We start from the raw sequence: 7,432 nt of genomic DNA on the forward strand, positions 1-7,432 counted from the left end.
AATTAATCTGCTCATTGTCCTCTATATACATTCACCTGTTCATCTGTTGTTCCAGCAGGCAGAGAGCACCACGAAGGGAGACGGGCATCACTTTCAGTCTTGCGCATCTGACGTGGCTGACAGCGATGCGAAGCCAAGGCAACAGCAGCTTTGGTGCTCCTGATTCTGCTTGGATTTGGCAAACTTTGGCAGAATGCATCATCAGAACAGTAAGAAAAGCTGGGGGCGCAGGGGTGACCTTTGCTGTTCTGCTCCCACTGAACCCCATCAGTGCTGCTGGCTCTGCTCTGTGGAGGGGCTGGAGGAGCCGGGAGATGGGGCCAGAGAGCAGCAGCTCTGTGTCTCTGCTCCTTGCAGGTCCCTGCTGGACCCATTTATTTCCTAGATGGAATGGGCCTATTTATTATAAGCAGTGATACGTTAATCATGGGCAGAGGAGTCAGAAACCGGCCTGGTGATGATAAGCAAAAGTGTCTCTGCGTGAGAGCTCGGCATGAATCCTCCCCTGCTCTCACTGTGGAGGCAAACACCCTTCCACCATGGGAACAGCTCAAGTGTCCTCACCTCCCTCATCCCACATTATCTAATTCTCCATTAGAAAACCCCAAATCTATTTTTATATTTGGCTTTTGAGGGGTGCGCCACCGTGTGTGGGGTCTTTCTCAGGGAGGAGCATCCCTGGGTACCTGCAATGGGCAGGTTTCGGAGCAGCCACGGCAGCTTTGAACATCCCACCACCATGGGCAGGACCACAGGGTCCTTTCCTTCTGCATCTTTCCCCCATCAAGGTCCTTTCCTTCTGCATCTCCCCCCCCCCCCCCCCCCCGCCCATCAAACAAATCAGCTTTTCCACTGTAAAAACTTCCCAGGACTCATTGGCTTTTTAATGCTGGGGGTTACACAGCCCCCAAAGCTCAGGGACCACACTGAATCAGTGCCAGCTGCTTGATGATATCCTGGGTGCCCACTATCATCTGGAGCCCCCCAAACTAAATCCACGTTCAGTAACACGGAAGGAGCTGTGCTGAGCAGGGGCTTCCTGGGGTCTGCAGCACTCGGTCGCCTCATTAAATCCTTCAGAGCCTTTATCAGGGACAAACCCGTCGACTTTCTGGGCAAACGTTGATTAAAGCAAGAGCGAGCAGGAGTTGAAAGGCTAATGTTATCAGTTTTAGCGCGCTGGGGTGGTGCTTGCCGGAGGTAAAACAATCCTGCAGCGGAGAGCGGTGATAAGTGATGCTGCGCCTGAGCCAGCCGGGCTGGATGAGGATGAGGATGTGGGACCGGGGGGCATCGGAGGGGGAAGGACGAGGGCATTTAGATGGGAAGTGTTTTCCGCAGGCGTTCGGCTGCTGTCAGCCATTTTAGCTTCCTGAATCCTATTTCCCTGGTGCTTCCAAGAGAAGCTTTTTGGGGAGTCCCCAGCTAAAACTCACATTTGCATTTAAATGGAGCTTTTATTTTTGGTTTTAATGAGCAGGATGCATGGGAGACTTGGACTATTAGGTTTCCTTGTGGGAGAGAGTGTGGAATTCTCTCACCTTTTACACCTCCCCCCCCCCCATCCCCTTTAACGTGATGCTTGAAATTAGACATGAAAAAAAAGGAATAGTGCGTCTTTAAGGGGAATATAATCATAAACAAATAAGTCTGGTTGCCCTTGCAGCAGAACTAATCTTCCCTCAGCTGAGCTGCGATATAGATCAGTAACAAGAGCCACGCGCAGGGGGTTCCTTTGAAATGCATAATACCTCCTCGTATAAATTGGAGTTGGTGTGATGGAGCTGTGAGATGACATATTGTGGCATGACCCCTCTCTACTGATTGTGGGTGAACCCTGCAAAGGTAAATCTAACACGGCGCACACATCAGACAATTTCATTTTCATCACCCAGGGACAAAAACATAGCAACAGAAGCTTTTCAAATGATAATCTGCATGCCAGGCGCAATAGTTCCCTGCCTCCTGCCGCCTTCTCCTCCTTTTTTTTTGCATGCTCAATTCATGATGTAGGTGAAAGGAATTAGAAATTGCTTCCAAAGTTCATTCATTCCCTTCTTCTCCTTCTTCCCTTTCTCTTCCTCCTTCTCCGTTTGCTTTTGTTCTCTCTTCCTCTCTCTCTTCCTCCCTTTCTCCTGCCTTTGTCTCCTCTTTTGCTTTTTCTCATTTTTATTTTTCACTCTTCTTTCCTTTTTTCCTTCTTTTTTCCCCTCCTTTTAATCTTTGCTTCCCCCCCTTTTCCTTTTTTCCGCTTCCCCCCCTTTTCCTTTTTTCCTCTTCCCCCCCTTTTTCCTCTCCCCCCCCCTTTTCCCCCTCTTATTTCCCTTTTTCCCTCCTTCCTCTTTCTCCCTCTAAAAGTTTTGGCTGTAACTGATCCATTCTTCTCATCCCCTCAGGGACATTCCAGTAATAATGATTTATAGGAGCTGAAAAATCCACGCTCTTGCTGTTCCTAACCAATATCCCTCCTACCCTCCAAAAAGGGAGTTTTCTTGCAGAAGAGCTCTCCGTACGAAACCACCTCCCCTGCTTCTCTCCACTCCCCCCTTCACCTTCCTGCACTTTTTCCATTCAAGTATTAGGAGGAATCAGCCAGTTTGCATCATGCCAACCAGGAATACATCACCCTGCACCACCGTATCCCATCTAGGACTGGTTACAGTTGACTAAAATGATGCTCTAGTTGTTCTTTGTTCTTGTCTCTGGTGGGTTTGTGTTGAGCTCTAGTCTTTGGAGGCTGAGAATGGTTTAGGAAAATCCCCCTCACAAATCCAGGTGTGTTTGCAAACCAGGTGAAATGGGAATTGTCAGTGCCCATCCAAGCACTAGAGCTGATGGTGGCTTTGTCATCATGGTGGTGGCTCCATGCCGGGGCTGAGCCCATTGAGCTCCTGTGCAAGCAATCGTGTTCATTAATTCCTATGCTCATCAGCACTCTGGTAGTGCCTTGGGCTGGTTCTCTGTGGCTGTGATGCTCCAGACTGCCCTCTCCTCCATGTAGTAGCTACAAGGTGTTGGGGACATTTGATGTCTCTCATCTTCGCCCCATGGGATAATTGTGGGTACAGGAGGAGCAGATTTGGGGTGGCACAGGGTGGGCACTCCAGAGCAGGGGTTATCCCTGGGTGTCCATCTGCCTTCCTGCACTGTGTGTTCCCACCTGCTTGGCTGCAGGACAGCCTTGGAGGGAATAGAGCAGGGACCCGGATGCTCAGTACCCACAGAGGTATGGCATGGCTTTGGGATAGCCCCATTCCTTGGCTGTGCCTCAGTTTCTCCATCAGTGTAGTATATCCCTGAGAGCTCTTCAATTGAATTTACAAGGTGATGTGAAAAGCTTAGTAACCTCAGAAGCCACAAGGTCTTACCCCTTGAGGAGGGGTTTTGCAGGCACATGGAGACACCAATCCCATTCGGAAAGGAAGAACAGACAAATCACATGGGATTTTTGTGGTGAGCTTCACATCACCATGCTCACAATTAAATAACCCCACCTTGGGTGGCACCAACGAGCATGGGGTGCAATGGGAAGGCTTAAATCTGCTCGCAGGTAAGGGCCATCATGGGCCCCTAATCCCGTCACTGCCTCCTCCTCCTGACGCCGAGTGACACAGCTATTGTACACGTAAGGCAGTGACACAGAGATGAGTTTGTCGGTTCCACCTAGTGTGATTGCCATTTTCTCCTCACAGAGGAGAGGAGTGAAATTGAAGGAGAAAAGGTCAGAAAGCCCTGGTCATCCTCTCCCCTTCTCCCAAATCACTTGTTCCTCCGGATGGAAATGAGAAATGACAGGTTCCCGTGCCGCTTGGGATGCAGGCAGTCCCGAGTGAAACAAAAAGGAAAGCTGGTTGGAGCAGGGGTGGGTAGCAATGAATGTAGCCTGTTAATAATGCATTTCAGAGGCACGGGATCCTGGTTATTGTTCGTGGCATCTGCTAACGCCAAAGTGACAGTGACGAGTTCTTTGATTAGAAGGAGGTCCCCACCACCTCCTCCCTCCTGGCCCTGCAGAAGGGGTTGTGGAAAGCACCACCCTTTGCCTAAAATCCCCACTGAATGCTTTGCATAGGGGGCACTTGGGGAAATGGCTCTTTTCTTGCCTTCTCTTTCCACTTTGGTGCAGAAATGTTTCAGCTCAGGATCAGGATAATCTCATCCTGAGAGTGCTTTTTTTTGCTGGTATTTGGGTTTCTTTCCCTCATTCCTCACACTTTGCTCAAAGGAACCACGATGATGCTGTCCATCCTCCTCATGATTTCAGTGCAAGCTGGCACACCCCTTTTGAATCCCAGGTAATGACTGAAAGCAAACACAACCAGTGGCACTTCCTTGAGTAGCCACTGACCCTGCTTTGGGCCACCTCTCCCAGGGGGGTGCTGGTGCACATGGAAACTCCTGGGAAACGGTAGCTGCACCCACAGCAGAGGATGCTTGGGTGGCGTGGGTCAAGGCAGCACTCGTGTCCTCCTGCCTACAAACCATCCTGCCCACTTCTTCGTGTACTTGTAACTCTCCCCAGGTCCCCCCTGCAATATCTTTAATGGGCTGCATGGGATTTATTTTTTACTCTCTTTCTGTTTGTTGAAGAAAGAAACTTTTTGACAGGAAACATGGGGAGAGAAATCCTATCTTTTCCTGGGGGAAAAATAAGTGCCAGTTTTGTTCATCTCTATTTCTGTGTCAATGGGGTTCTTAAAAAGAGAGATTGTGCCTGGGGTCCCCATCTCAATAGACAAAAAGCCTCATGACTGACAGCATGAATTCAGTGATTTTACTGCATTCTGGGTAGGAGGAGGAAACACAGAAACAAGAGCAAGAGAAACACACGCTGCCCAGGTAGAAACTGTTTCCCAGCGCTGTGATTTTTCCTGAGAACTGAAATCAGCAGCATCTGGGCTGGGAGGATGGCAGCTGGCAGGGGGCAAGCTGGGCTGAAATACCCACAGATGTAAGCACTAAAACCTGTGTTATGGTTAGAAGCTCAGCATAATCAGCATCAAGCCCAGGGACAGGCTCTCCTTCCCCAGTGGTGTTGTTCAGACCTTCTTAGTGGGGTACCTGAGCTTGGACAGGGTTGGGATTTGCTGCCTTGGCTCAGCCTCAGGCTGCTGGCTTCTGGGAGAGGCCATGGGATGGTTCTGCTCTGAGTTAATTTGCTCCTGCTGAATACTTGATGTCTCCCCTTTCTTTACACCAGATGTAGCGGCTGGAGGTGTCTTCTGTAGGTGTTTCTACCTGGTCTTCAGTAAAACGAAAGAAGCAACAGCAAATCCAGTTCAGATTGGATGTAAGAAAACCTCTTTCTAATTGATGGTGACCAAGCACTGGAAGAAGCACCCGAGGTGTGAGGGAATCTCCATCCTTGGACAGTGTAAAATTCATCTGAAGAAGGCCTTGAGCAGGCAGATGCTCCGTGAAGGCAGTGGTTTTCTGCAGGAGCACAGTGAACCTCCTCCTTGCTTTCCTCATCTGCTCCCCCATCACCTCCCTGTGCAGATCCAGGTTTGGAAGGTGATTTACAGCTGCATCCTTTGGCAGAGCGCTCTGCTAATGCATAACTGTGCTACAGCCACTCATGGGAAGGCACTTGGCTGCAGTGCAGATTTTGGGCTCTTGTGCACGCAGGATCTGCCACCCAGCATCTCCATGTGTTCATCATCCCCTTCACACATCAGCAGCACAGTCCTTTCCTTGCCAGCGAGGATGAAAAAAGCCCATGGCCAAAGCTCTGTGCTTAGAGTGTTTGCTCCAGTGTGTTTTCCTCTTTGGGAACAGGATGGCTTCTAGGTGCCTTTATTCAATACCCAGGCTTGTTGGTGCTGGTTTCTTGACCAAAGCCAGGCTAAACTAAAGATAAGAAGCCGATGAGCTGCAGCACCACCCCAGCAGTGAACGTGCCTGAGCTATCAAAGAGGTCTCCATGGCAAGTCTACTCCTCAGGCAGGAACTTTTCCAGCCACTGAGCTCTCCTTTCCCTGGGTGCTGCCATTTCCATGCTAAGCTGTACGGTTATAGATTTTAAGATAAGATGCTTTTGTTTCCCAGTTCTGAGTTACCATTTGAAACCGATATGACAGGCCTAAGGCTACTCTAGGAATTTGCTACAAGTTCCCATCTCACGCACGTGGTGCCAGTCAAACAGCCTCCCTCTGCCTCAGCCTATTTACTCGCTCAGGGATCTATTCTTAAAAGTTATTAGCAGATTACTGGTTCCTCTCAACCTCGGGCACCGATCTCCCAAAGATACCATTGTACTTTAATAAGGTGCATTTGATAATCCTCAGATAAAGGCATTGAAGTGGGGGGGGAGAGGGAGCACCGATTCATCTAAGGGGCACAGGCTAGGGAAGGGTTAAATTACTCATGTTTCTAAATGGCTGAACTACTGTATGTTGTAGTTTTCAACTGCAAATCATCTTTAATAGCAGACATCACGGGATGGCTCATTACATTAAGCTATTTTTCATGCTATCTCCTGTAATATCCTTTAATCCAATGCGTTTCAAATCACCTCAGGCTAAAATAAGAGACATAGCGATGTAATAGCCTAGTGTATTAGTGGGTTAATTGCCCTGTTGTACTCTCTGGTAGATATCTCTGGAATGAGTTCTATATTAATTGTAAATTGCTTAATACATTTAACTCCTTGAGCAGCTTGGGCCTCTGCTATGTCTTTAATGAAGGGGAAAACTTCGGAGTTGTCAATAGTTGTTTTGTGGTGGGCAGCACTGCAGGGTGCCCCGGTCCTTCCCTGCCAGCACCGCGCATGTGCAGCAGCACCTCTGCACTGAAGGAGACTCAGCCCTGAGCTCTAAAGGGAAAATATTGCTGTTTCCTGGCAGCAGCGAAGTTCTGGAAGCAAGCTGACAGAGAGCAGATGGAGATGGAGTATTAGGAAGTTCTTCCCTGTGAGGGTGCCCAGAGAAGCTGTGGCTGCCCCATCCCTGGCAGTGTTCAAGGCCAGGTTGGACACAGGGGCTTGGAGCACCCTGCTCTAGTGGAAGGGGTCCCTGCCCATGGATTGAACTTTAAGGTCCCTTCTAGCCCAAACCAGTCTGTGATTCTATGATGTCATTCTGCTCCAGTCCTGCAGAGCCTCACCTCGCTCAGAGGGTGGTCACCAGCCAGCTTCTAGATGAGGATCTGCAGAGGCAGCAGCACTGGGACTGCGGAGACACGGTACATCCCATTGTGGCCATCCCGACTGGACAATCAGAGATGCTGTGGAGTTAATAAAGAGAAGGATTAAATAATACATAAGATTCCAGGCTCATCTTGCTAGAGCTGTGGCCAGAAAGGGAAGATGAATGAAACCCTCTGCAGCTGTCAGAGGATGCAGCAGCAGCAGGTCACTCACATACAGCTCTCCAAGTATTGCCCATAATGTGCAGGAGCTAGTGTTCTAAAATGACTTCTGCAGCACCAGGCA

At 49.4% G+C, this 7,432-nt stretch overlaps 1 long non-coding RNA gene across 1 annotated transcript; it reads left to right on the top strand.

The window, feature by feature from the left end:
- The first annotated feature begins 4,300 nt into the window (after nucleotides 1-4,300).
- On the top strand, nucleotides 4,301-6,653 carry LOC130593949 (uncharacterized). The gene is made up of 2 exons (XR_008970932.1): nucleotides 4,301-4,951; nucleotides 5,201-6,653. It is a non-coding gene; the product is annotated as an uncharacterized LOC130593949 (long non-coding RNA).
- Nucleotides 6,654-7,432: the final 779 nt, after the last annotated feature.

This window comes from Pezoporus wallicus, unplaced genomic scaffold (assembly GCF_028554395.1).
Source record: "Pezoporus wallicus isolate ANWC-B61680 ecotype Strahan unplaced genomic scaffold, APGP_CSIRO_Pwel_v1 contig_8143, whole genome shotgun sequence".
In the NCBI taxonomy this organism is placed as follows: domain Eukaryota; kingdom Metazoa; phylum Chordata; class Aves; order Psittaciformes; family Psittacidae; genus Pezoporus; species Pezoporus wallicus.